Here is a 27,551-nt window from a genome sequence, read left to right on the forward strand (position 1 = left end):
AATAGTCATGTTTTTCACTTGAACAGCAGAGTGGATGGTAAACCATTAACTGAGATGGAGATGATTGGGGGCAACACTTCTATTCTGCCTCCTCTGGTGCCTGAGGTGGGAGTTTATTTATTTAACTTTGTCCCTCAGCAGTTCTTGATGCATGAAAAATGGACTTTTATCAGCTTTCCTCATTTTTCCTATGTTCTAGTCTCCTATTAAAATCATAGTATTCCAGGTTGGTGACATGCTTTATTTACTACATTCCCATCAACTTGAAAGCCTAGTCTAATATCCAGTTCCTCTAAGAAGGCTTTGCTGATTGAAACTCTCCTCATAATGATTTACCCCTTACTAACATTCATTCTTTCGATTTTTATTATGATTCTTTTACTCTATTTTATACTTAGTTCCTACTGAATTCAGATCAAGTTCCTTGGTCCTCCTCTCTCTTTTTCAGCCCCCAACTGCCCCACCTCTCAACTGCACCTTTTGAGTATTCCCAATGCTGCACTAGGCTCTGAGTTGCCCAAGCCTGAACTCTGCCCCCTCTACCATTGTTCTCTAACTGGCCTTCCCTCTCCATCACTATACCTGCCATAATCCTATTAATCATGTAAGACTTGGCTCAAGGGTCTCTTTTCAAGAGATCATTTTTGACCCCTCCCCAATCAGAGGTAATTTCTCTCTCCCCATCCCCTAGGAGGCAGTGGAGTATAATGGTTGACATCTCTATCTCTAGGGTCAAACACTAATTCCCCGGCCTACCTTGTAACTTATTAATATCTATAATTCTCTTCTACTTCACCTGGAAAGTCAGAGGTGGAGGGGGTGGGGAAGTGGTAGGAGTACCTATAACTGATAAAATTGTTGTGAGGATCAAGTAAGTCAACACACTTAAAATATATCATATAGCACGTGACACATAATAAGGACTCTTCAGGGTTAGATATTTTTGTTATTTTCATCTCAGTGTTCCTTGGCTATCTTATACAAATAGTGGTGTGCTTTGCATTGTGATTGTCTTTAACCCATCAGATTAAAAGTTCTCTGAGGATATAATGGTGCCTTCTTCATCTTTTTATTCAGTAGATATTTTATGAATACTCATTGATCAGTGAATGCTGAACATAAAATAATTGTAAAGATTTCCATTTCTTTTGCTCTAAGACATTGATTCTTTTTAAAGTGCAGATAATATCTTTTCATTTCTTATTTTTAAATTTCATATTGCACAGTATGCATACATACTCTGTGTGCAGATGTATATGTATATGTATATGCATATACACACTAATGCATATACTCACTATATAAATTGGGGACATAGAGCATTCAGTCTATATTTTTAATTTTTTAAAAAGCTTTCTGAATTAAGAAACTATTGAAGAATCAATACATGCAATATATATCATACTAAATTCATCAGTAATTCTGCTTTTAAAAAGGAAAACTCTCTCTTCATTTATTCTAAACATAAGGAATTACCACAACATGGCATCATTCCAGCTCACAAAAGTCTTCAGGCCTCTGAAGACCCAGAGTTAGGCAGGAGGTTCTTGTTAGTGACATGTGCTCTCTCATCAACATCTATAATAATAAAAGCGTAATATGCTAATTAGACTGGATGTCCTTTCGGAAGACCTTCCGGACGAAGCCGGGGCTGCATGGGAAGCCAGTGTCGGCAGCCGAGGGAAGGAAAGCCTGCTCTTGCACAAATTTCATGCATCGGGCCTCTAGTCACTTAATATTAGACAAAGCATGGGTGCAGCACAGTTGCTGGGTGTTTTGTATACTTTTTCCAAATGTGAGGACACTTTTTCTGTTTTCTGACATGTCAAGACTATGGTCATTGTCATAAGTAATAAAAAAATACATGTCTCTATAGGTTTCTGAATAGTATTGTATTTCATCTCACAAAAGAAAGAAAATTTTCAATGAGCAAGTAGATTGTGACTTGTTTTGAGATATGACAGGGACAGAGTCTGGTGTAGTGTGAATTTGAAACAAAATCAAGGGTTGATTTTAGCCTACTTTTTTTAAAAACTAAGTATACCATGCTAAAATAAGGATAAAAACTGGATTAAAAGATAAACTTAGAGTCTCTACATCTTTTTCCACAAAGTATCACTTAAGCTGGAAAGGATTTCCTATAGTTCCTAGTAAACATAATTTTATTATATCCTTTGTTCCTAGATTATCCCATATCCAACTAATTATAGGTGTACATTACACAACTCCGCCTAAAGACTATCATTTTTCCCTAGTGATCAGCTAGTATTGAAACTCCAACATAATTATGCTTTAATATAAGCCATTATAGTCTTCCCTTGTTTGTTTGCTTTTTTTCACCTTTCTGTCCTTCATTTCTTCCCTCCTTTTTTTCCTTTCTTCTTCCAACTATTCCAGCATTTGTGAATAATTTGGTCAACGCTTCTAGATGACAGTCTGCATCTTCGGTCACTACTCATCAGCTATATTCTGTCCCACAGATTGACTTATTTAACTGCACAAGTTCTTGTCTTCAATGCACACTCTTCTTTTCTTGGTTGAGTTATAACACATACTTTTTTCATCAACCTCTAAAAAAAAGTAACAAAGACTCCATTCTTACACATAAACTCAAGAATTCAGGATAATTTCTCATGTAGTATCCATTTAAACTCTATATTTCCATGTCACACTCTAACTGCGTATGGCATGGCCTAGATTCTGATAAAAACTTGTCCAATCATATCTGTAAAATGCATCTCTCTTGATGTCTGATTGACAAACTACTGAAAACACACTCAAACTGAAACAAGTGGGTAATAAAACCACTGAGAAAACCAATTTCTGCTTCACTTCTTAACTTCTACATACTTCTTTCTATCTTCAGTGACCTCGTGTCTAGTAGAAACTCCATGGGCTACACATTTGTTTAAATAACAAGTTTTGGCTTATGTTTTCTGCCTCACATTATTTCTTTGGTTGGCTACTAATAGTTATTTTTCTATTATTCTTCAAGCTAAGTGGCAAAATTCATAATCTCAAATACACAACTGTCAGCTCTATAGGAAAGTAAAGTACCCTTCCTAATTTTGCCTCCTGCATTCACTCCTCAAAATAGTAGTAAGAATATTTCCACTCTTTCCCCTCCTGTTTCATTTTGTGTGGGGTTTTTTTTATCACCCTCCTCAATAAAACAACATATGTTAAAATCAAAGACATTTCTTTTAACTCAACAAAATTGGTCTTTGCCACTCTATTTGTTTGCCAACTGAAAAAGTGGAACTTGGAGAATAATGAATGAGGGATGTCTCTGGAAGGAGAGATTATTTGATAAAGTAATACTGTAATAGTAGAGCACTTTCCCCACATGCTTCAAAACTGACACTGAATTTGGAAAATGAAGTGGGAATTTAGGTTGAAAGTAAAAAAAAATTCAACTACTTTATTTTGAAGTAGTAAGTTCTCACAAGGGTGGGTTTTGGTTGGTTTTATTTACCCCTGAGACCCCATGTCTAGAACAGTGCCTGCCACATAGTAGGGACTATAGTTCAATAAATAAATGTTAAATAGATAAGCTACTTTACACACACAAAAATGTTGCGACTTGTTTATTAGCTGTCAAAAGCAGGTTCCTTCATGCATAAAATAGCATTTAACTGAGTAATTTGCCCCAACTTCCTCCTTTTGCAGAAAACCAACAAAAGAACTGTAACTTTTTACCTAAGGATCAAAGGTGTCAACCTATTAGCTCATGCTACTTTAAAGTCTTGGATAACAGTCTTTGGTTATTTTTAGATAAATTCTTTTGTTTCAAGCTTAAAAAGAAGTATTAACAAAGATCACAAAATAAATCACTTATTCAGAGCAGGAAAATGCATATTAAGAAGTTCAAAATACAGAATGTAGAGGCTGTGAGCTAACCTTCCCAGAATACAAGTCAGATCTAGCTTTAGATACTGGAGTGCTATATTGGTCCCACTTGGGACTCATCAACATAAAAGGAATGGGGAGAACTTGGAGAGTTGAAAGTCTGAAAAGGAAAGGGAAAAAAATTAAATATTATAGAGTACCCATGCATTCTCAATACCTAAAACAATAAGAGGTAGAAAAGTTGTAACAATGGTTAACTATAGATGGTGGAATTATGGGTAAGTTCATTATCACCCATAATTTTCTGTATTTCCAAATAGTCTACAATAAGAATGTAAGACTATTGCAGTCAGAAAAAAATTAATGCACGCACTTTTTAAAACAAGAAAAAAGCCAATGACAAAAATCATGTGATACATGATGAAAACTTAAAGGATTAAGATTATAAAGTCAAAGAAGAGAAGGCTCATTGGTGGCTTAACAGTCTTCAGTGTTTAAAACAACCATTAATCTAAACCTGTTACAAAACACATGGGATGGGCTAATGTCATGCACACACACACATGCATATATATACACATATATATGTATGCATAGAAATCCGCTGTCACAACCTATACGTACACACACATAAACATACTTACAGGGAGTAAGGCTCTTGGAGAAAGGGCAAGGGCATACAAAGTATGTGGGAAAACAGCACCCAGATAATGAGGGTATTGTTTAAGGCAGCAACTCACCCAGTGATGGGATGTGAAGAACATGAGCAAAGGAAAAGGATGTGCCTTTCCTGAAGAATCTCAGGAAAAGGTATGTCTATTAAAAGGAGGCATGTTTACAATAAGGTTTAAATAGAATGCTCATTGTACCACAGGCAAGGTATACCCAGGGAAGCGTCCAATATGTGAAAATAGCATCCACAGTAGAGCAATGCCTAAGAATCCCTAGCCTCCCATCTCCAAGGTGAAGGATTCTGAATAGGCCAAGCTAACATAGGCACAAGCAGTTTCTCTCATGGGCTGGGGTAGGATGATCAGGAATTAGTGGTCTTATTGAAAAAAAAAAAAGAATGGACCCAAAATTAAAATCTGTTTGTTCCACAAAGCTGACCAACACTCTTCTGCTCTCTATATATCTTGGTCCAAAATTATTTGGGGAAATACAAAGCAAACCCATTGCCCCATTCTGTGGTTGAAGAGTGGTCTCATCCTTAATAAACTTCCGTCCAACTGCCATTTGCATCCAGTTTTTCTCTCTCCACTTGTTAACATTATCCACATAATTAAAGGTGGCCTCCCTCAAGTATCCTAATTGCATTTATAGAGAAGACTATCAAGAAAAACATGTTTTTACTTACAGGAATTGCTCTCCTAAATGAAATGTCAGGAATGTTAACAGGTGCCATTGTTAAGCAGGGGAGATACTTAGAGGACAAGCATCCAGGCTCTTAACATTGCACTGTGGAAGTTGCTGTCTCCCACATATTCTAGGATTAGAATAGTTGGGGTCAATTCAAATGTTCACGCTGTGTCTGGACCATACAGATAGAAAACACAACTGAACCTAAACCTTCCGTTCAGGATAGGAGTTCCTTCCAAGCACTCCAATTTCCTCAGGCAGCGCCACAGCTGACAAACACAGCCAGAGGCAGCCATATACGAGAAATTCAACTGGCTCGTTCTTCAAGGAGAAACGCTGAGGATTGACCCAGCATCCACTGTGTGTCGGTGATTGTAATGGGGTCCTGTTCTAGCTACTTTCACTGAAGTTAAACTTAGGGAAATTCAAAGGTCTTAGGAAGTGCCCCACCAGTGGTAGCCAGAGAGGTATCTAGAATAAGTCCAGAAATGAGTGCAGTGCAAACTCAAAGAAGATGCAGGCTGCATAGGACAAGTGGATGGAGAGGACTGAACACTGTTTTATTATGGCAGGCCTGGTGCCACCACCTGCATCAGAGCAGATGCTGATGGGGTTCCAACGCTGAATCATTCTCCTCTGGGTGACTGACTCACCATCTCTGGCTCTTATGCATCTCGCTGGCTCATATTCTCTCTCTCCTCTCTCTCTCTCTCTCTCTCTCTCTCTCTCTCTCTCTCTCTCTCTCTCCCTCCCTCCCTCCCTCCCTCCCTCCCCCCTCAACTTAGCCCTAGGAGGACAGAAAGGGTGCACAGAATTGGTAAGATGTGACAGAGATCAAAGGGCAGCATCACGCTGCCTGTTCAAGGTGTTAGCCCTAGGACTGTACTGTTACTCTCGCTTCCACCCACAACCCCTTTATTCTCTGGCGAGTATTGAACTTTGACCAGAAAGCCTTCCCATTCTCATGCCCTTCTCTCCACTCCATCTCCCTTTCCCTATCCCATCCCCTCTCACCACGTGAGCATTCACACATTCACACACACACACACACACACACACACACACACACGAACACACCCTGTACTCATGCCCATCCCTTCCCCTTCAGACTGCATCAAGTACTCAAACAGAGAAAAGAACACTGCAGACCTCACAGAGGCCGCATGCCTGAGCCCCGAGTCAGAATTCGACTTGGTTTAGAGGCAGTTTCGATGTATTAGTTTCACACTCACTAATCAATACCACACGAGAATCGATTTCAAATACCTTTCCTTTACAGGGAGCTTCAACAGCCCAAATGTAGGGCAGACACTCAAAACCAGAGGGGATTCTCTCTGCATCACTTTTGTGTGAACACAGCCTGCTGGCCAAAGACTATTCAAGTAAGTCTTGCTACCAGCTTCTTTGTCGCATGCCAGACCACGCAGCAGCACTTGGGTGGCAGCAGCCATGCACCCTGGGAGGGGGAGGCCCCATCAGGACCAGAGAGCCCATCTGTATAAGTCAGCGCTGCCAGGAGTGTGTCCTTCCTGTGCCCTAACACCACACCAAGCTGGGGGGGGGGGGAGGCTCACATCCGCCGGGGAGTGGGCTCTTCTGGTGGGTCCCCAGCCTGAGCGCCCGGAGGGCACAGCCTCCAAGGTGGAAGCTACCGGGTTCTTGGGGCCGCAGCAGCCAGGCAGCCCATCCTCCTGCTTCCCCCTGAACATCCAGCATCACCTTATCGTTTCCTCACCGAGATTAACTCCTGCTTCCTGGAGGGTATTTCTGAGGTGGAGAGCAGAGGTGGTGAAAAAGGGGGGGAGCTGAAAAGTCCAATCTGTCAAGCCCCATCTTGGAAGAAAGGAACACTGCAGAGTGGACGCATTTCACAGGAGCCATTTCCTGCGCTCGGGAGGGAAGAAAGCGCGCAGGGCCCGTGAGCAGGAGGAGCCCCGCGCCGGTGTTATCTCTGACCTGCAGCTTAGCCCCAGTGTCTCAGCTGCCAAAAAGCTCCCATTCAGCCTGGTGCTGAGTTCATCAATGCCCCACGTGGCGGGATCCGAACAGGAAAAAGCCGGGCAGACCGGCTCCCCGGGCAACCGCCTGGGGACCCCATGACAACTCCAATCCCCTCGCACACCGTCCCTATCAACCTGGGCCAGGTCAGAGCGCGCGGCCCCTGCAGAACCACAGGCGCGGGCCCACGCCCTTTCCCCTTGTCAACATCGTCACTTTAAACAGAACGTCGAGCCTTATCACGAAACCTGAAGTAAGTATGACAATTAAGATGGATTGCAAAGCCTGCTTGTGCTTCACAATTAACAATCGCTTGGCAGCGGGCGCGGCGCAACTGTTGGGGGGTATGGCAAGAACTTTATCCCTGCTTAGTGCTGCATTAGCATATTTAGTAGGCTGCAAGACATAATTCCTAAGATAGGAACATATTTTTGTCTTTTTTAAAAATCTGCAATTAAACCATCATATGGAGAAACTGCAGCAGGCAATCGACGTGCAGGCACTGAGATGGAGGTGGGGAAAGGAGGGAGAAGGAAAGAAAGTTCCCCCAGCACAGATCCCAACCTGAGCAGGCACAGCCTCCAGAGTCCCGGGTGAGCTAGGAGTTGTGGCTCCTTCCCTCCCGACTGTGCCAGAGCTCAGGGGGCCTGGTGCTGCCCCAGGGCTGTGGCCTCAGGTGACTGCTCTGTAACAGCATAGCTATGTGCTTTAAACCCAAAGTGTGAAAAGCTAAATAAAAAATCAAACCCTGAGATGACCCTAGTGGTTCCTTAGCAAACTATGCTTTTTTCACAGAAAGCCCTTTTTTTGATGCTCAACCTCTGAGTAAAAAAAGATGCTGATAAAAATCACAAAGACACTTTATTCAACAACCGTGAGGCCTCTTCCTCAAACTTTCCATTATTTTCCCTTTACTTGCAGGGACCATATGTCACATTGCTGAAAAAGGATCAGGAAGCGCCGAGACTGGACCAAATGTTACCGAAAGCCCACCCTGGCCACCGCCCCACGCTGCTGCGGTGTGCTTATTGTATGTGCTCAGCCCTAATGTCCAAGTGTGCCCCGGCGGGGACAGAGGAGGGAAAGAAACAGGGCCAGATCTTTCTGAGATAGCCAGGACTTTGTCTTTCTTGACATCTGGGTTGCAAGAAAGCAGGATATCCTGCCAAGTATAGTACAGCTGTGAGACCCACCTTGTGACGTCAGACACCACTGACGCTGAGGAGCACAGAAGATATGGTGTGTCATCTGGGAAAGAAACCTCACCCACCCTTTACCTCTTTTCTAAACACACACACACACACACACACACGTGCATGCACACCCGCCACCAGTTTAGGTGAGCAGCTCTCCAGTTGCATAAAGGAAAGCATGTGAAAGCAACAAATGCAATTTAGCCCACAAAGTCTCTCTTTACAAAACCCGAAGAGTAGCAGATTAAAGCACCTGGCAGTCCTGGCATGCCAGAAGCAAAGCCAAGCTGTGACAAAACAAAACAGGTGTACAGGTATAAAACTTTTTGCTTTCCAATAATGCCCCTCTCTTCGCTGGAATGCTTTGACAGGTGCAGAAGTTCAAGTTACAGTGGGGAAGTGGCAAATAAATACACAGCATTAGCGTCTGACGTGCTTGCTGAGCACTGGGGATGTTAATAACTGGCAAGGTACACTAATCTCTGATTGCAACATTTGGTTTACCTTAATCTGGAGGGACAGCTGTATTAAAGAGGGAATTATACTAATCAGTTCAAGGCCCTTGCATATAAAACTTCCCATTAGGCTTAAAGTACACCAGCTTATGCTCATTCTCTAGGAGCCGTACATCTGGTTCTGAATAAGGCTGCCTCTCATTTGCAAGGTACAAACTGAAAACAAGGGGGAGTGGGGCTGACGGTTGCCCGAGGATGGGTGATAGAAGAGCAAGCTACTAATTCTTTGAAATTTATAACGGCACAAAACTAGCTTCTAGGCATCTTAATACTAAAAGGGGGGAAAAAGAAAAAAAGCATGTATTATCAACCCTAGGCCATTTTTTCCTGTTACCGGAGGTGACCAACATAAAATAAAATTGATGATGTCAGTCAAAAACAGCTAAGCACAAAGCTTGGCTTTGTTATCTTAAGTCAGAAGGTATGATAGGCCGTGCCATATGGCTCTAATCCGCCTCTATCTCCCATCACCTAACAGGAAACCTTCATGTAGCATGACCTTATTTGGCTGGTTCCAGGTTAGGGCTGCCCAAAGGGGATTTTTCTGTTTCTGCTATATCCAAAGGTTTATGTTGATTTTTTTTCTGAGCCCTGCAAACTATAAATCCAACTGATTACTCTGCACTCTTTTGCTTGACTGAGCCTTTACAATCAGACATCCCCGTTAACAATAAGCTCCTAATGAATCAAACATCTATGGCATTAGTTTCACCTAGCTGCCTCTTTCCCATGCACTGTGCTGCTTTGTCAGACCTGGTTTGATGAGAAAAGCTAGTGACACTTGCTGCACCTATTGATAAACAATTCAGTAATGAGGGGCATAACAAAAATTACCTAAAACAACCTGATTAAAAATGACAGGCCAGGCTTCCTCCATTGCTCCCTAGCGAAGGTACCTCTGGTTCTGTGGAGGGAAAACAATGGAGTAAAATAAAATTTCCTCCTTTACCAAGGGGGGCCCTTCTAAATGTGTCTATGAAGAGATGAAATTCTTCAGGGCTGTTTTATTTTAGATTATGCGACTATCAATAACGTTAAGAACTCATAGAATTCAGATGCTTGCCTTTCAACTTTCTGAGACAATCTCCCTGCTTTTGCTACTTAAACTTTCTGAGGAACCAAACTCATATGAAGATTTCCACTTCGTTTCTTAAATGGGACTGTAGTCATTGAGAAAGTCGATAGTGCAAGCACTCATAACTAGGGGAGCATCGTGTGGTCACAAAGAGAGAAATGCTAAGATACCAAAAAAAAAAAATTTTTTTTTTTTAAGCAAAGTAGGAAAAATCTTCACGGACACAAATCAGCTCCCTGAAAGGAATAACGTAGCCTTACCAGGGACATTGAAGCTCCTTTTATTGGGGTCACCCGGAGGACCTTTGCAACTTCGAAACACGCGGATGCCCAGGGGAGGCCGGGCCCTGGTGAAAGCTGGATTCAAAGGCAGAAGCGTGTGGGTTTTGCAATTGTGTGGCAGCATGTTGGGAGGGCTTCCATCAGCGCACAGATGCACTTGAAAATCAAATATGGACATGGGGAATGTTTTTTGGAGATGGAAAATGAGTGCTGATGACATGTTTATACTTCGCAGATGGATCCAGTACAGAACCACTTTTTGTAAAGAAACAATATCCACCATTTGCTAAAAAAAAAAATTTTTTTTTTGAGCTGCTACAAAATGGTGGCACAGAAAGTGAATATTCCCATCACACACACTCCACCTGTTCCTTGGTCTTACAACTGTCTCCCATCCTGACGGTAACCATTGACTGTTGTAGTCTGAGTTTTCCTCAAATGTTATCCAAGAGAGTATGAAAAAAAGAAACACAATACACAAAGGCAGTTGGAAGAGCAAAATGGTTTTAAATTAATTTGCTACATACGAAAAATTGGAAATGGCAAATGTTATTAAGTAACAAATGCTGGATTTAATTCTGAAAAAGTGCATTTTCTTATTGGCATGGTTTCTCCTTAAATTTGATATCAAATCAAGTTTTGAATGTTTCCTCGCTAAAGGAGTCCAGAATGTCTCCTTTAATCTTCCTTTTGGCCCACTTTTCATCTACTAGGTATTTGAGTCTCTGGAAATTACAAATATTTAGCATGGTATTAGTACTATATGTTGCCTTATTATGGATACAGTATAATGATAAGTGATTTATAATTATAAAGGCACAATATAGATAGGGTATATACTATGTATTTATAAGAAGATAATCTAAAGCATTTAACTGCCAAACAACATTATTGATAACAGTGTAAACTTTGCTCAATAGAAAATATCAGACTAAATTAAATCTTAATTTCTTGTCACCATCAATAATATTAACTTGCCATTTCAGGTGTGAAATATTGATAAAAGTGACCCACTTCAACGATGTAGAAATTGCAAAACAATAAATAAGCTGTGAATGTAAAATATAAAAATTAATAGTTGAATAACTTAAAATAAATTACTGACACATTTTCACATTTGATGAATGGGTGTTTTTTAAGTGTTCCAAACCATATAGGACATATTAAAATTCATTTTTTCTTAGTTTTGGTCAGACAAATTAACTTTTTCAGATCTGCATTCTTAACCTACTAGTCAATCATATTTTTATTCAAAGAATTAGTCTGAGGTTAAGAATTAGAAATAGAATATGAATCCCCAAAACGGTCAAACAGCCTGAGACTGGGTAACAAAATCCTGAAAATCTACATAAATCGACATGTTCTTTCGACCCTGTAGTTTCTGGCAGTCTACCAAACATAAATCTACGGTTCCACATTCTATGATTCTAACACCTTGTTATCATCCTGAAACTCACAAAAGCCTGTGCACACTTTTCTAAGTAAAGCAAGTGTTCATTTTTATTGCTGGATTTTTGACACATGAGAATAAGGCTGAATCATTTTATAAATTCTTAATTGTTTTGTACCTAGCCATCAATAAACAAAAAGTTTTAGGCAAACAATGTATTCCTAGAGTTCTGCAGAAAATGTCAGTACCCTACCTAAATGAAGCTTGTTAAAATTTGAAATAGTCACGAAAAAGAAAGCATATCCTTCCAACTAGAGAACTTATGTAGCTACTAGAGGCCCGATGCATGAAATTTGTGCAAGGGGCTCAGCCTTCACAGCCATAGTGGCTTGCCTCAGACCTTGCAGCCCCAGCTTTGTCCGGAAGGACATCCAGAAGGGCATTCGGCTGTCCGGTCTTATTATGCTTTTATTATTACAGATATTTTTAATCATCATTCAACAAGTACATAGACCATAGAGCTGGGGAAAAATTAGAGATCATTTTTTTCAATTCCTTTATTTAAAATATTAGGAAAAGGAAGTCCGAGAAGTAATAGGACTAATTCAAGTTCATGTAACTAGAGTGTGTGGGGAAATCATGTTTTCTGAAGCCTGCTTTATTCTACCAGAGCATTGTTTGCAAATTGTATAATATTTATAGTGGACTAATTTTATGTATTGGCCACTTATTCTCGAAGTACTATACTAAGTATCATATTACATAATAATGGAATATTTACAGAATTGTACACTTAGAGAATAAGCAAATAATAAAATAACCATTAATAATAGAGATCCTACCAGTGCCTAAATTATTGCCTGGATATAAAGTCAAAACCTCTTTAAGAACACTAGACTATTAGTCAAAGAGCTGATTATGTGATAAGACAATCAGGTCCCTGGTGACAAGCAGAAGTGATGGAAGGATGCTGTTAACCAAAGAACAACTCAAATGTAGGGACCCCGTATGCTGGTCGGCCTCCGCCTAACTCTCTAGCAGAGAGCTCCAAGGACAAAACACTCACCCAGTAATCCTGGCCATGCCACTTATCATTCACAGCAGAGGCCCGATGCACAAAATTCATGCAAGGGCCTTAGTCCTGGGCCCTGCCCGCCACCACTGTGGCCGGGGCCTCTGCCACCTTTGCCTGGGCCCCTGCCTGCTGTGGCTTTATCCAAAGGAAGGACTCCTGGAAGGATGTCCAGTCTTATTAGCATATTATGCTTTTATTATAAAAGCATAATATGCTAATTAGCCTGGACTGCTGAACAACCTTCTGAACTTCATTCCGGACGAAGCTGTGGCAGCAGGGGCCAAGGCAGAGGTGGTTAGGGGTGATCAGGCAGGCAGGCAGAGTGGTTAGGGGCGATCAGGCAGTTATGCAGAGTGGTTAGGGGTGATCAGGCAGGCAGGCGAGCAGTTAGGAGCGATCAGGCAGACAGACGAGTAGTTTAGGGGCAATGAGGCAGGCAGTCAGAGTGGTTAGGGGTGATCAGGCAGGCAGGCAGGTGAGTGGTTAGGAGCCAGCAGACCCAGATTGCCAGAGGATGCCAGCCAGGCTGAGGGACTTCCCACCCCCCCCCCCATGCACGAATTCCGTGCACCGGGCCTCTTGTTATAGATAAAGAAGAACTGGAGACCTTTTCTACATCAGACTCAATATTGACTTGTAAGATGGTCAAAAGGTCAGTTTTTCAAAGCTTACACTTCATGATAATCCACTAACTTCTTGATATGCTTCTAAATGAGGAGAACGGCCAATATTCCCAAGTAAAGTCACTCTTACTTAACAGAATTGAAGCAACTTTCCTGAGCTCAAGGTTTAAAGGTAAGAAAGCATGGCTCTTTCCCGAGATTGTTGGGCTACATCCCAAAGGGCTCATTGGTCTCTGAATAGTAGCTGGTGGGGATCCATGGCTTTTCCCCTCTGTCTCTAACTTCTGGTAATAGTCCCAACCCTGCCAACAACTATAGGCAATATACGTGTAAGAAGAAACTATTTCTCTCTGTTATGAAAAGGTATGGATTCCTCAGACTCTGTCTTTCAAGACCCCAAAAATCAGAGTTCTGATTCAAATAGAATTTGGCATTAGTACAAAGAAAGGACTCCCTCCATCAGTGAAAGTTCAATGTCACAAATATCTGCCTAATAATGATAATGAATACTTGTTAGGTAGCGTGTACATCTTTATAAATTAAGATAGTTATCCAGCACCTCTAAGTTGGTTGAGTGTCATTACCCAAAGAGCAGTTTATCTGTAGACAGATTGCATAGCTGATGTGGCTTTCGGCATTTTGAGAGAAGATGCCCTGGACTTTGCTAAAATTGGTCTAGGAAATATTCTGGATGGAGTCTGTTCCCACTGTTAGCATTAGCTCTGTAAACATGGATGTGAATCCAATATGTCTAATTGGATCAGTTGTGTAATTTATGTTTATTTATATATTAGCTGCGGAGATTCATATATCCTAATTCTAATTAGGATTCAGACACAGTAACTGGTTTATAACTAAACAGCAAATAATTAATAATTATTTTTTAATTTATCCATTGAAATTCAGCCAATCAAAATAACTTAATCTGTAGGCAAGGAGAAGTTTGGTTCTCATGCACATACACACACACACAAAAAAAACTTTTAAAAAGTTTCCTTTAGACATTTGCACACATTTTGAGGTTCCTTTGGTTTGTATTGGATCTGAAAGTGTTCCCATCCAACATGTTGAATGGCAAAACATTAGATTCCCACTTATAGTTTTGCAATCCAATACACAAAACTTACTTTTGCTTGTAACTCAGCTCCCATTGCTGACCATGGAAAGATCAAGTTACATCCAATGTTGTTATTTTTCATTGGTGTGGCTAATCCTGCCAGTGGCGGTGGCACTAGGACTCTGGTAGTTTCTACTTTCACTCTTGAGGAACTACCAGTTACTATAGTTGCCAGAAGAAAGCAAGAGTAAACAGTAAAGCACACGAAGAAATTGCATGTGTTCATCCTTTTGGTTGTTTAAAACTAACAACCTCATGAAGGTTTTAGAAACTGTCACATAGGTGGACTCCTAACTGCATGGAAAGTGACAAATTGGGGGTTCGGTAAAAAGTGGTTCTTATGGAAAAGGAGAGTTCGGGTGAGGTGAATGTGCATGAAGTACTTGGTAACCAATATGACTCAGTTTTAGTGGTAGGTACAGCGGCAGAACTCTCTTCTGATAATAAGAAAAGTACTAAACCTTGATGGATACGAAGGACACAAAATCTCTAAACCTAGAGCAAGAGAGAGCTGTGGTGCTGGGAGCATCAGGAGTGTCTGGGCAGGGGTGCCCCCAGAAGCAGAGCCTGAGGCAAGGACTGGGATGCCTATTGGTTATCACTAGAAAGAGGTGTGAGGGAATGGAGAGCAGGGAGAGAATGGGGGAAGGATTGGGGCAAATCCTTCCAAAGAAGGTGCCATGAGGGCTCATCAGGTCGCTGCTGCTGACGATGGGCCCTCTGAGAAGCATGCCGCGTGCCTCTCAGGAGGCCTGTCCAAAGGGCACGCGGCTGGAACACTTGTCCACAGGCTCCTGCCTCCCATTAGTTGAGGGCTGCCCCCGAGGGTGTGAACTCCCCCCACATTGCCACACTTAGCTGAAGAAAGCATAGTGTGCAGGCTTCTGCACTTCTGGAAAAGGCCCTGAGGCAGAAATTAGGGAGATTCGGAAAATGTTCTGGAGGCCTGGGCCCAGAGGAACCGTCCACTCACTGAAGCTGTGGCTGAAAGTAGCTGGGGGCTCAGGGGATGGGAAACAGGCCTTCCAAATGTTTGTGCTACAAATAGTCCTCACTGACAGCATCTGACAAAAGTCATCCAGACGGGGACAAATTGTTACGGACTGAGTGTTTGTGTCTCCCCCAAACTCACATGCCGAAATCCCAGCACCAAATGTGATGGTATCAGGAGGTGTGCCTGTGGGAGGGGGTTAGGTCACGAGGGTGGAGCCCTGGTGGATAAGATCAGTGCCCTTCCATGAACTAAAGGGACAAGTGCCCTGCTCTCCACCATGTGGGCAAACCTGGCAGGGGCTGCACCAGAATCTGGCCACGCTGGCACCCTGATCTCAGACTTCCGTCCTGGAACTATGAGAATTTCCTCTTGTTTATAAACCACACTGTTTATGGGACTTTGTTATAGCAGCCTGAACTGATGCTGGCCCCGAAGATAAATCTGACGTTCTGTAAGTTTTAGCTTAGCTTCTTTCATGGCAACTAGATTATTGTAAACAAACTTAAATGAGATAAAATAGAAATGTGAGGAATAGACTCTTTCCCTCCCAGAAGCCCCTACCAGGGTCAAAATTATAAGGGTTTAAAACTCAGCTCCCTATGTAGTCAAAATATTGCCAATGAAAGGACAGATGTGGCTTCGCCAAGATAATATATTCTCATTGCATCATTCGTTTCTCTACCCCTGTAACCACCAAACACCTCAGTCAGAGCCTGATCAGTGTAGGGAAACCAGACTCCTCTGAAGGCGCCATTGTATTAGTCAGGCAGCAATTATGATGCTGGAAATGACAAGTCACAGCTTGCCCCAGGAACCTTAAGGGGGAAATTAAGCTCAGCATTAATGAGTTAAAAAGCCTTTGGTTTCTATTTGAAAGCAGCAAGCTGGTTGGCCTATCTAATCTGACAGTGAAAGGTAAAGTGACTTACAAATGACTATTCATAATTTATAAATAACTAAATGATCCAGTCAATGCATGGTTGCAATATCTACCCAATCAGAGTACCCCCTAGGGTTGCCAGAAAAAAATGCAAACATTGCAGGACATACTTATACTAAAAAAATTATATTCATTATTTATCAGAAATTCAAATTTGACTAGGAATTCTTCCTTTTTATTGGCTAAACCTGGCAACTCTAGTGCCACCTCCAAACATGTAAAGAAAGAGCAGCTTATTAAAACAAGCCAGTAATAAATGTTCTGGAATATTGTGCTAAAAGTTCTAGGACTTTTAAGTAGCAGCAATATTTCAATAAATTAATGTGTGAATTAACTAATGGTTTACATATTGTTTCCTTAGGCGCATTTCTAAAAACTTTTCAAAGCGCTTCAAAGATTTATTTTGTCACAACATGGCAAGTTGTGTATTGAAAAGACACTGTGATGGTAAACAGGGAAACTCATTTCAAATAATTTCAAATGAGCTTGCAAAAGACTCCCATGTACTTGTTAAGAGTCAACTATACATACTTTCAAATGTTTTCATCTGATTCACTTAAATAATCTCTTATAAATAAAATTTAAATCAACTCCTAAATCCCAGCTCAGTTCTGCAGAATTCCCCCCTGAGGAGAAACATCGGACAACCACACGCAGAGTTCCTCCGTTTTAGTTGCAAGTCTTGTTTCAGCTCACCTTCCAAAACAACTCAGTCAAGAAGAAATCTTCTGGCAATTCCCACTTAGAATGGCAAGCAATCCCTGCCTTTTCATTCATTCACTCATTACACCGCTAAAAAGAGAATGTGCAGTTACCAGAATTTTAGACCATTAGTGCTCCACGAGTGTTCTAAATGCAAACCTATAAGGGGAAAGTAAAAACAAATCAAAGTTAATTGTGACTGGCTGGAACAAAATGCTTAAATCGATAGGAGGACGGCTCATCTGCTCATCATTTCCCCATTACCTGGGAGACCAATACCTCCTGCTGGGCCTGAGTTTTGATACAGATATGCTGTTGCCTGCGCTCTCCAGACGCACAGTAAGAAGACCCAGCCCTCCCTCTCCGGCTCCCTCTCTCATTATCCTCTGCACCTAACCAGCTATTCACTTACTCATTCTTGTTTCTTTCTGGGTTGTTTGTCCTTCTCTGCTGTGGGGCGCGGAGGGGGTCATGTACGCAAGGCACACTACAGAGCTCTGAACGTTATTACTACGAAGCTCAGGGCCCTCCTGCAAAGCACTCAGAGGAGGCACCCATGTCTGTCTGCGAATCACTGTCTTCTTTCAATGGGGCTCCCCACTGACCACTGTGATTTTTCAGAAACTCCTCACGTAAGCTACCCCTCCTTTCACAATGCACCCCTTGAAATAACATCTTGTTGCTGAAGAGAAATAAAGCCCTCTAATTTGGAAGTAGTGAGTGTCCCCGGACACAGTGTCCAGGGGAAGGCCATGGGGGAACACCAATGGGCTTAGGAAAGCTGTGCATGTTCTTAGCTCTCATCAATCCAAGCTGAAGTGTTAGGACAGCGGTTCTCAACCTGTGGGTCGCGACCCCTTTGGCGGTCGAACGACTCTTTCACAGGGGTCGCCTAAGACCGTCCTGTGTATCAGATATTTACATTACGATTCATAACAGTAGCAACATTACAGTTACGAAGTAGCAACGAAAATGATGTGATGGTTGAGGAACTGTATTTAAAGGGCCAGAAGGCTGAGAACCACTGTGTTAGGATAAAGTCCAACTCATCTCTAACCCTCTGCTGCCTCTCAAATGCCCTTCACCGTAGCCAGCATCCCCTAAACGGGATGTAACATGTATCTGCCATTGAAGGTCCGCATGCATCTCTGAATCAGATACACACACAGCAAATTTAAATGTCTGTCCAGACAGGATGGTTGTATGGAGACATAACCTCTTTTTTTTTTTTTTTGACAATTATACAAATGACAATCTTGCAACTAACTATGTGTTAATGTTATTATTATTAATTTCCATGGTGAGGTGGGGGAGGCTCACAAAGTTTTGAAAGAACTAATTTTTCTTATTCTATTTCACAATTAAATGGATGTTATGCAACTGCTATCACCATATATTTACTGGCAATTATCCTCGTTTAGCGTCCTAGCTATATATTTTTTTTTTACTCGTGTATGTAGATTACCTGATGGAAAAGTAGAGAGATGACCACATGTGTATGGCAGCCCATCATGGACTGAACCTACATTAATTGTAGGATACATAGCACTTTTATTCATAATAACTGGAAAGAATTAGCCAACTGCACTCGAATAGGCTAAACATGCAAAGGTTAGAAATACAGTTCCCACCTTAAAATTGGAGTGTAAATAAAACGGAGAAGCCTGGGGGCACACTGATACAGCAGGGGAGAAATAGCGCAGCACACAGGATGGACTAGAGGAAAATTGTGATGATGTACAAAAGGGAAACGAATAAGATACATCTGGTAGCCAGCTTTAGCCCTTTCCATTGACTGTTGGCGTGCGTTCCACCTACCGCTTCCTCAGTGCATCCTTTTATTATTTTTTTAGGAAAGGTCATTCATAACCAATAACAATGTTACAACGATAGTAAGTGTAGGATTTAAGATCCATTTTTTTTAAAGCACCTTTAACAAACATCAAAAAAGCCGCCAAGGAGTGGGAGGGAGGTAGTTACCTAGCTCAAGGTTTTATTTAGTGACAGTTCCACTTTTTCACTCACCGCCTGCAAATCAGCATTTTTAGTGGACAAAGGGCTCAGCAGCGGCCTTATGATTGCTTCTTTTCAAATGGTAATGGCTATCCTAACTCCTCTGCCAGGTTTTTCTAACCAGAGCACAAATTGCAGTTTACAAGGCTCAGAGGGGGGAAAAAAACCTTAGCTGAATATCTTTTTTTTTTTTTTATTCGACAAACTGACATGTAAATTACCCTTTAAGTGCTCCACTCTAGGACTCTGATCATCTCCTAATTGTCACAGTCAATTGTAGCCAACAGTCTCTTCAATCCCAAGCGCTTTGACAACAAGCACAAGGATCAAAGCAGAATCAGCTCCCTTCAATATCCTTCTGTTTAGGATGCTACAAAACGCCTGAAAGAGAAAGGTGTAAGGGCAGTGCTGTAGAGGAAACTGAGAGTAGCAACTATTACAATAGTCATTTTCTCCATCTCTAAAATTATGCTGTAGACGCTGCCTGGTCTCTAATCACATGTGCAGAGCAAACATATAAACCTCCCGGGCAATTAATATGCTCTTAAAGATTAGCCTGATGTGTGAGTTTTACAAACAACACTGTCTCCATGGCTTAGGAAAACTACGCCAGTTATGGGATAGCAATCGTTTCATAGCAGCTTGAGCATCAAAAACTATTATCAAACATATTCTATATTTAGAGCATCAATTCCCAAGCACACTTTTTATTATTTAGTTTGGTGCAATGATTCACTGCTCCCCCAAACTAAATAGCCCATTGAAAGAGTTTTTATTACTATTATTATTAACCTGGAGATGTCCAACTGAAAATGTGCCCCCAAATAAATAAGAAATGTAACATGAAAACTAATTTCAAAAGAATACTATTTCCCCTCCTAGAGGTAACTCTGTCTTATTGCTTTACTGGGGACAAACTAATTAAAAGTCATTACATGATCTACAAACATGATTCCTAAATAAGATGTACTTGCTAGGATCATTACTTCACAAACTATGACAATTCTTTCAAACTAAAGTAGTTATCGTACATCACTAACTTCTTTGAGAGATTATTTATGCTTTTCTCAATAGATAAGAAATTTATTCTATCAAACACAGCAATATAAATAATTTGGTGGAAAGAGAAACTTTAATAATAAATCTGTATAAAATAGCTTCTTTAAAAATAACCCAAAGGTTGTCAGGGAGGGAAAAAAAAGGCAAATGGGGAGAAATCAAAGGGGCCTGTGACTCTCGTGCTACAGCTGGTCTCATTGTACCAGGTATTACACACATGCAGCGTGTAAGGTCATGCGCTGATTGACAGCCTTCCCATGCTGGAGAAAAGAACTGAAGGGAAAAAAATAAAAGAGGCAGCACGTACCCCAGGTTCCTTTCTCAGCTAGTTCACTCAAATTCCCCTCTTGGGGTTTCCCATCCTCCCCTCAATTTCACCTTGAATTCTGAGGTTTGATTGGAGAGCTCCACGGAAGGGTCTATTACAGATTGAGGAGTGATCCATTTTACATCTGAAGCGCCAAAGAGCTACTTGTGAGGCGTCTTTGAGTGCATTTATCTCACATGGGAAGCTTTCTGCAAAATCAATATGGGTATTTCTCAGTTTGACAAGTCAACATGAAATATCACATAATGATAGAAAAACAGAGTTGTACATTTAAACACACCCAATACAGTTATCTACGACCAAGCTTATAGTTATGACTCATGGATATCCTTGAGTATGCCTAATCTAAACGTGTCCTGAGAGCTGGGCTCAAGTGCACAGAGAGAGAAACGGACTCCTCACCATGTTTCTGGCTCCTCCTCTGTCCTAACTGACCCAGGGTTTGTGGTGCAGGGAGGGCATGGGCAGGAATCACGGCCTTTGTTCCCAATCTGAGAGAGATAGGAGAAGTGGGAAGAAAATAACCAGAGGTGAAAAAGAGGAAGGAAACAGACCAAAGAACTATAAAGAACTTCAAATTTAACTAATTGGCAATAACTGGACAAAGTGGTCATCCAAAGAACAGCAACCAGGTCTCAAGTCCCCACAACCACCATAGCCAGCACTGGCAGAATAATGGGTGTCCGACAATCTTTGACTAAATTCCAGGTCTATTTTACCATCTGCATAAGTTTGAGGAAGATAATTTAACTTCTCTAAATCTCTGGTTGTTGTTTTTGTATATGTGTGTGTGTTTCTCAAAATGATATTAATCTGATTTACCTTATAAGGTTTTGTAAAGATTAAACAAGATGATGCACATAGCACCTGGCACATGGAAAACATTCAACTATTGGTAAATATTGATGAAATTATTATACTTTCCTTAAACCTAACTGCAAGGCCGTTGGAGTTCTAATTAGGTGCCATCTCTACTGTTCCCTGGACCCTTTCCACATGTTTAATGTCCCCAAGTTGTCGATGACAGTCCTTCTCAGAGGGTGTGCCCACCGTATGAACGCTGATGTAGGTCCTAGTAGAGGAGAGCAGACACCCGTATTCTCTTGTCTTAAAAACAGTCTTCCTCCAACCAGGAACTGTCCCCATCAACCAAGAGAGGGAAAGAGAATCAGAATCAGGTGGGGTTTTGAGAAAGGAAAAGAACCCAGGTCTAGAGACCAAATCAGCTGATCAATTCAAACAATGAATGAGGTAAAAAATGCAGCATGTGGTTTTTCTTCATATGCCGATGTGTTATCGTTGAACCTGGGGTTATCACTGTACACTCCCCCACAGGAAGGACCTTCAAGAAATAACTCTCCAGAGAATATTGACAGCCCAGATTTAGTGAAATAGCTCACTGCAGCTGCATATTCTTTTCCATTACATTTTCCTCTGGTCCATCACTACCCAAGTAGCATTAACACCATCTGTACTTGATTATTTGTGTTTGGATCCACTAATTTGTAGATTGTTTACAACATACTTTAAATTTTAGATGAACTCTCACCACCACTCACAATAAGCCCAGAGTAGGCAAAACATCTGATGTGAGTTTAGAGACATGAGAATTCATGTTAATATCAAAATAAGAAAAGCATCATTATATAAAATGCAATTGAAGTTTAAAAACTCTTATCCTATATTTTAAAGTCATATGACTAAATATAAATGACTTTCTATTTAGTACATGCAGTATTGTTCATTTTTTTAGCTACCCTACTGTTCTCCATTATTAAAATTAAGCTATAGCTTTCAGTCCAAAACCAAATTAAAATATTTTATTAAATGCTCATATAGAATTACAAGAACAAATTGAAACAATTTCCTACTTAAAAAGGGCATTTCCTTGAAATTTTTAATTTATTTGTTTTGGACTCAAAATACATTTTTAGCAAGGAAACAAGTTTATAAAGGATAATTAAGTTCCCAGATTGACACATCAAAACCAGTTTAATAAAGTTTACCTGAAAAAATGCTAGAACCATGTCTTAAGTGACTCTAGGTAATACAATCTACAAATTTAACCCTGTATGTAGAGATTTACAAAGTATCATCAAACCTTGAGTTTTTAAATTTTGAGACATCAGGCAAGAGATCTGATGGAAAGATGGAACATCCAGGAGTTCAGATGATCACTATTCTCATCATCACATCAGCACCATCATTATCATTATCATGTCATATTTCGCCCATCATATTAGTGCATGGGAGCTGTGAAGATAATGATGGTAGCCAATAAGATGACACCACATCATCTTGACTTTTTAAAATAAGTGTTGGCAGCAGCACCAAAGTGTCAGGACCTCACTCCCTCTGGCACTTAAACCTCTTCCATGATGTTCATTTCCCAACCAGGACCCTGAGCATTTTAAAAATGATTTCCGTTAAGCAAAGGAAGGCTGTGAGATATCACTACCCACATTTCAACATCACCTCCTTCTGGATGTTGCCTTGTACTGTGGCCACACCAGACTCCTTAAGCACAGCTTTGAAAAGTCTAGTGGCGGGTTGGTTAAGGACCTGTTACTATACCTCTTGGCATGCTGGCAGCACCTCAATGAAGTCACAATGTTGAGGTGAATATTTTCCTTTCTAATATCTCAATGGAAAACAATTTCACAATTTCTCTTGGTTATTTACATATTTCAAAAGTTATCTTCCTTCATTATCAGGGTTTTCTGCCTTATTCCATTCCTGGTTTTGATATTTATTGTAATTCTTCTTACTCAAAACTACGATCAGTACCTGTCTTTCAAGAAGTGCAGGTGTCCCATTAAAGTAGCATCCTTATAGTTCAACTAATAAAAACCCTGTGAACACTCATCCCTCTGGTTCATACTTCCAAGTACACAGTATCCTACAGTTTCAATTTCACCTAAATGACCTCTGACCTCATTAAATTGTAATCACAAAACATATACATACCCCACTTGAATTGGGGGGAGGAGGAAATGCAGAGTTATCGTTTAATGGGTATAGAGTTTCAGTTTTGCAAGATGAAAAGTTTCTGGAGCTCTGTTGCACAACAGTGTGAATATTCTTACCACTACAGAGCCATACACTTAAAATGGTTAAGATGCCAAATTTTATGGGTTTCTTTTTACCACGATTTTTAAAAAGTTTAAATAAAAATAATGTGGTGAAACTGCTTGGGGAAAAAAAAGAACTAGTGCATCAATTCAATAATAAGTGAGTAATTATGTAACATCTTTTAAAAACTGAATTTAGGATATCCTGATTTTTTGTGTTAGGCAGCCAGAATCCTAGATTTCAGTCCTAATTTCTTTTCTATGAAAATGCTGCTTGCAAAATTATCTATAAAGTGTTCAAATCAAAAGAGACTAACATATGACCTGACATAGAAGAAATTGCACATGAAAATGCAGGTCAAAACTAAATAAATCAATGAAACTCAGATTATAGAATTTCACTTCTCTTCTGAAAGATTCAGACAGTGAAACACAAGAAAACCCCCACTTCCAGGTGCTCTGCTCCGAGCCGTGGCTACCACACATGATCACCACTTAAATGCTCAAAATTTCACTGAATTTTCAGTGGACCAAATGCAAGTTGAAGCTCATTGAGACGAAAATACTTGGACCCAAACCAGACTAGTTTTCAGTGGTTTCTCTGTTTTTGTAAGAGTAGTTTCACAGTATCTTAATACTCACTTTCTTCGGGGTTGATTTTTTGAAACATTTTACTCTGGTTAAATATTTCACAGTTTTTTTTTTAAAGTTCTGTTACAAAGTAAAGTCTTTTTTTTTTTTCATGATTCAGGGTCTTAATTCTCTTTTTGAACAAGTTCAGCAAATGTACATTTATTCCACCCAAAGTTAGGAGACAAAAGTAGGCAAATAGGAGTGTGGAACAATGAAGAAAGTTTATGGAAACCACTATCTTTAATTTCTAATCCCACCTCATATACACTGAATGAAATAAATCAAATGCAAAGTAGATGGCTACCTTTTTACAATAAGCTTCCAGAGATTAAATTACAGAACAAAAACAAATAAATATGGTGCACTGATTTAAAAAATTTATGAGAATTTTTTCTCTCCATATTCATTATAGTTCAGTCATTTGATCATCTAAAGGTTTGTTTTTAACATTTATTCTTACATTCTTATAGTTTATTAGATTAGGGGTAGCAAGTCCTTAAAATCCAGTGTGAATTTTAGGCTTGCAATAATATTAATAGTTTTAGTAATAATACTTACCTGTGATTAACATATCTTGGCATTTATATTATCTCCTTAGAACAACCTTATGAGGTATCAATCTCCCTCTGAGATATGAGGAAACTGAGGCTTTGAGAGATTAAATAACTTGGCCAAAACCACATACTAAAAATGCTGTGCTCTTAACCACAGGCTCCCCTGCATCTTGATGAACTGTCAGGAGTACAGCTTCATTTCAGTGTAGATTGTTCTTCTGCATCATCTGTTATGAACTCTTCCTTTATTCATCTTTTGATAAATGAGTTCCCTCTTGCTTTGGGGGTCTCCTATTGCCCAATAGTTCCTGAATAGAAACCAAATCTTGTACACAGACACTTGTTTTGACTGACTCCATGATTGAACCAAATGTGGTCATTGACCAACACGGCCATTGACCACCAGCAGCAGGTCTCTTTTGTTCCACTGCTTCCTCTCCAAATACCGGTAATCACCAAGCAACCAGGTTACAGACACTCATTACAGAAAGCAGCATCCATAATGACATGTATTTTGAAACCTACCTGAGTTCAGGACCATAATCCCCAGCAAGTCAGGGTATTCCAGAAGACACTGCTTCCCTGGCAAATACCACACTCAACACCAGTGAAGAACGAAATCCCAGCGCAAGGAGCCTGTTCATTTCCCTGCTTCAGACCTGGATTCCTTTCCCCGAGACCTCTCTGTGCCCGGGTGGGTATGTTTGTGCCATATGAGTGAGGACAGAGAGCAGTCTCACATGTCACTCAGGGCCAGCCTTAGAGTCCAAAAAGAGTAAAGCTCGAATCCTAAGGACTCTAGGGCCATGCCGTAAAGTTACATATGAGAAAAATGTGTCCAAAGAATTAAAATGATTTGTTCAAGGTCAGACAGTCAAACCTCAGAGTGAAGGTAGGGGAGGGTGGGGGTAAGGGGGGAGAGACCAACCAAAGGAATTGTATGCATGCATATAAGCCTAACCAATGGACACAGACACCGGGCGGGGGGGGGGGGGGGGTTTGAGGGCATGAGTGGGGGGTGAGGGGGGCAATGGGGGGATAAGGACACATATGTAATACCTTAATCAATAAAGAAATGTTTAAAAATATAAAAAAGGTCATAAGCTAATGATTGAATAAGAGATTTTAAACTCCAAGTTCAGTGTATTTTCCACTTAGAATGTTTTGAAACAAAAGGCCTACTATGTGTCACAGAATATACTAGATACTTTACATATAATATTTCATATAATTGTCACAACCTTCACAAAAAATAAGTATCATTACTCTTCCTATAAAAGAAACATTATTAAGTAATTTAGCTAAATTCACATTTCTAGAAAGTAGAAGCTGAGGAATCAATTATTAATATCTTACATGTAATACAATGGTCAAATTTTTACACACACACTCCCAAAAAAATGAATCTGAAAGGGATTATGACACTAGAAAGTGGTGGGTTGATGTTAAGATTAGAGTAGAAAAAGGTATAAAATTAAGGCGTGGGGAATAAAAAAGTCTATAAATGAAGGTATACCATGAACACACTGGTCTTCATTTTTATTTCCTTATACCTTACATTTTTCCCAAATATTTAAGTTGGTTTCTTTAAAGAAAAAAACACACAGTCGATACAATAAGATGAACTAAATTTAAAATGAGCCTTAGGGAAAATACAGTGAAATTAAGAGAGACAAAATTCTTGCAAGGAAGTGTTATATACTTACCAGAGATAATCTATAAGTTCAAATCTGAGCTTCCAGACAGGCTGCATGAAGAAGGAAATATTACCATTTCATCAATTGCATTGTCCTCAAAACAAAGAACCACCCATTTGCCCAGGGGAGACACAATTATGCCTGGTCATGAGACCACAGAGGAACGTGTCGCTGTGGCCCTCCTTGAGAAGGCAAGGCACGGAGCAGGGAATGGTGACCTCAGCAGTCCCTCCCAGCACGCAGAGCAATGTGTTGCGCAGTGCTGTTTGTGGTACCACCGTTGTTAGTGTCAGGCACCAGCTCTGCACTCGGCGGAATTCAGTCATGGCAGTTCTTTGACAAACTGGTTGTCTCCGGGAAAGGACAGGAGGAAGGAGAGGATTGTGCTGAATGCGAGTGAGGCTAAAGCAGTGTGCAAGTCCTACACAAACACACTAATGCTAAGCCCTTTAACACCTTTGCTACAACACCCGTCCACCAACCTTCCACCAACCTCATCGGATCCTCACAGGATCCATGCTTTCTAACCTCTTCTGATGCAGAGAAACAGATCGAAGCCGGTGGCCTCTGCACCAGACCCTCCGCTAAGCTGTCTAGAGGAGAATGAGTGAAGGGGGCAGAGCGGGCGAAGCCAGGCCAAGGGAGACACTGACAGTGGTGTGCTCCTATGTTGTGTCAGGTTGTTGGGCAGCTAGAGGCCCACCGTTCTGGAGCTTTGCAGAGAGCCCTAGTTGCCATTGGCCAACTTCTGTTAGGAGCCACTACTCCCATTGATTTATTCACTCATTCATTGATTAACAAATATGTATTAGTAATTATTTACGTCTCCGTGCCCAGGGAAACACAGGTGACAAGACACACAGAGTGCCTTCCTCATGAAGCTTGTGGGTTAGCTTCTACCTGAAGATGCTCTTATCTGGGACGACGCAAGGAAAGAGCATGGAGTGGGAGAACCAATGACTCAAACACTGCATCCTGCCTTTTCTTCATGAGGCTGTGGGAGAGTTCATCTAGAAATCCACAGAGCAGCCCTTGTTTGGGGGATTAACTAAAACCTGCGGCCTTGCAAGTCATTTCATTAGTCT

General features: G+C 40.7%; 1 protein-coding gene across 4 annotated transcripts in view; it reads right to left on the reverse strand.

Moving 5' to 3' along the window:
* Positions 1-27,551, reverse strand: part of LOC308522433 (uncharacterized protein) — a 118,659-nt gene that overhangs the window by 59,122 nt on the left and 31,986 nt on the right. For 2 of the 4 annotated variants that reach the window (XR_013996241.1, XR_013996243.1), the window contains exons 2-4: positions 20,914-21,002; positions 20,562-20,699; positions 19,346-19,505 (exon numbers count right to left, since the gene is read on the reverse strand). The gene's annotated coding sequence lies outside the window, so the exon portion shown is untranslated. Of the gene's footprint in view, positions 1-2,340; positions 2,571-19,345; positions 19,506-20,561; positions 20,700-20,913; positions 21,003-21,561; positions 21,648-26,475; positions 26,517-27,551 lie in introns of all 4 variants that reach the window. The other 2 variants (XR_013996244.1, XM_081095912.1) reach the window with 2 other exon arrangements.

This window comes from Myotis nattereri (assembly GCF_964212035.1).
Source record: "Myotis nattereri genome assembly, chromosome: 7".
Taxonomy (NCBI): Eukaryota; Metazoa; Chordata; class Mammalia; order Chiroptera; family Vespertilionidae; genus Myotis; species Myotis nattereri.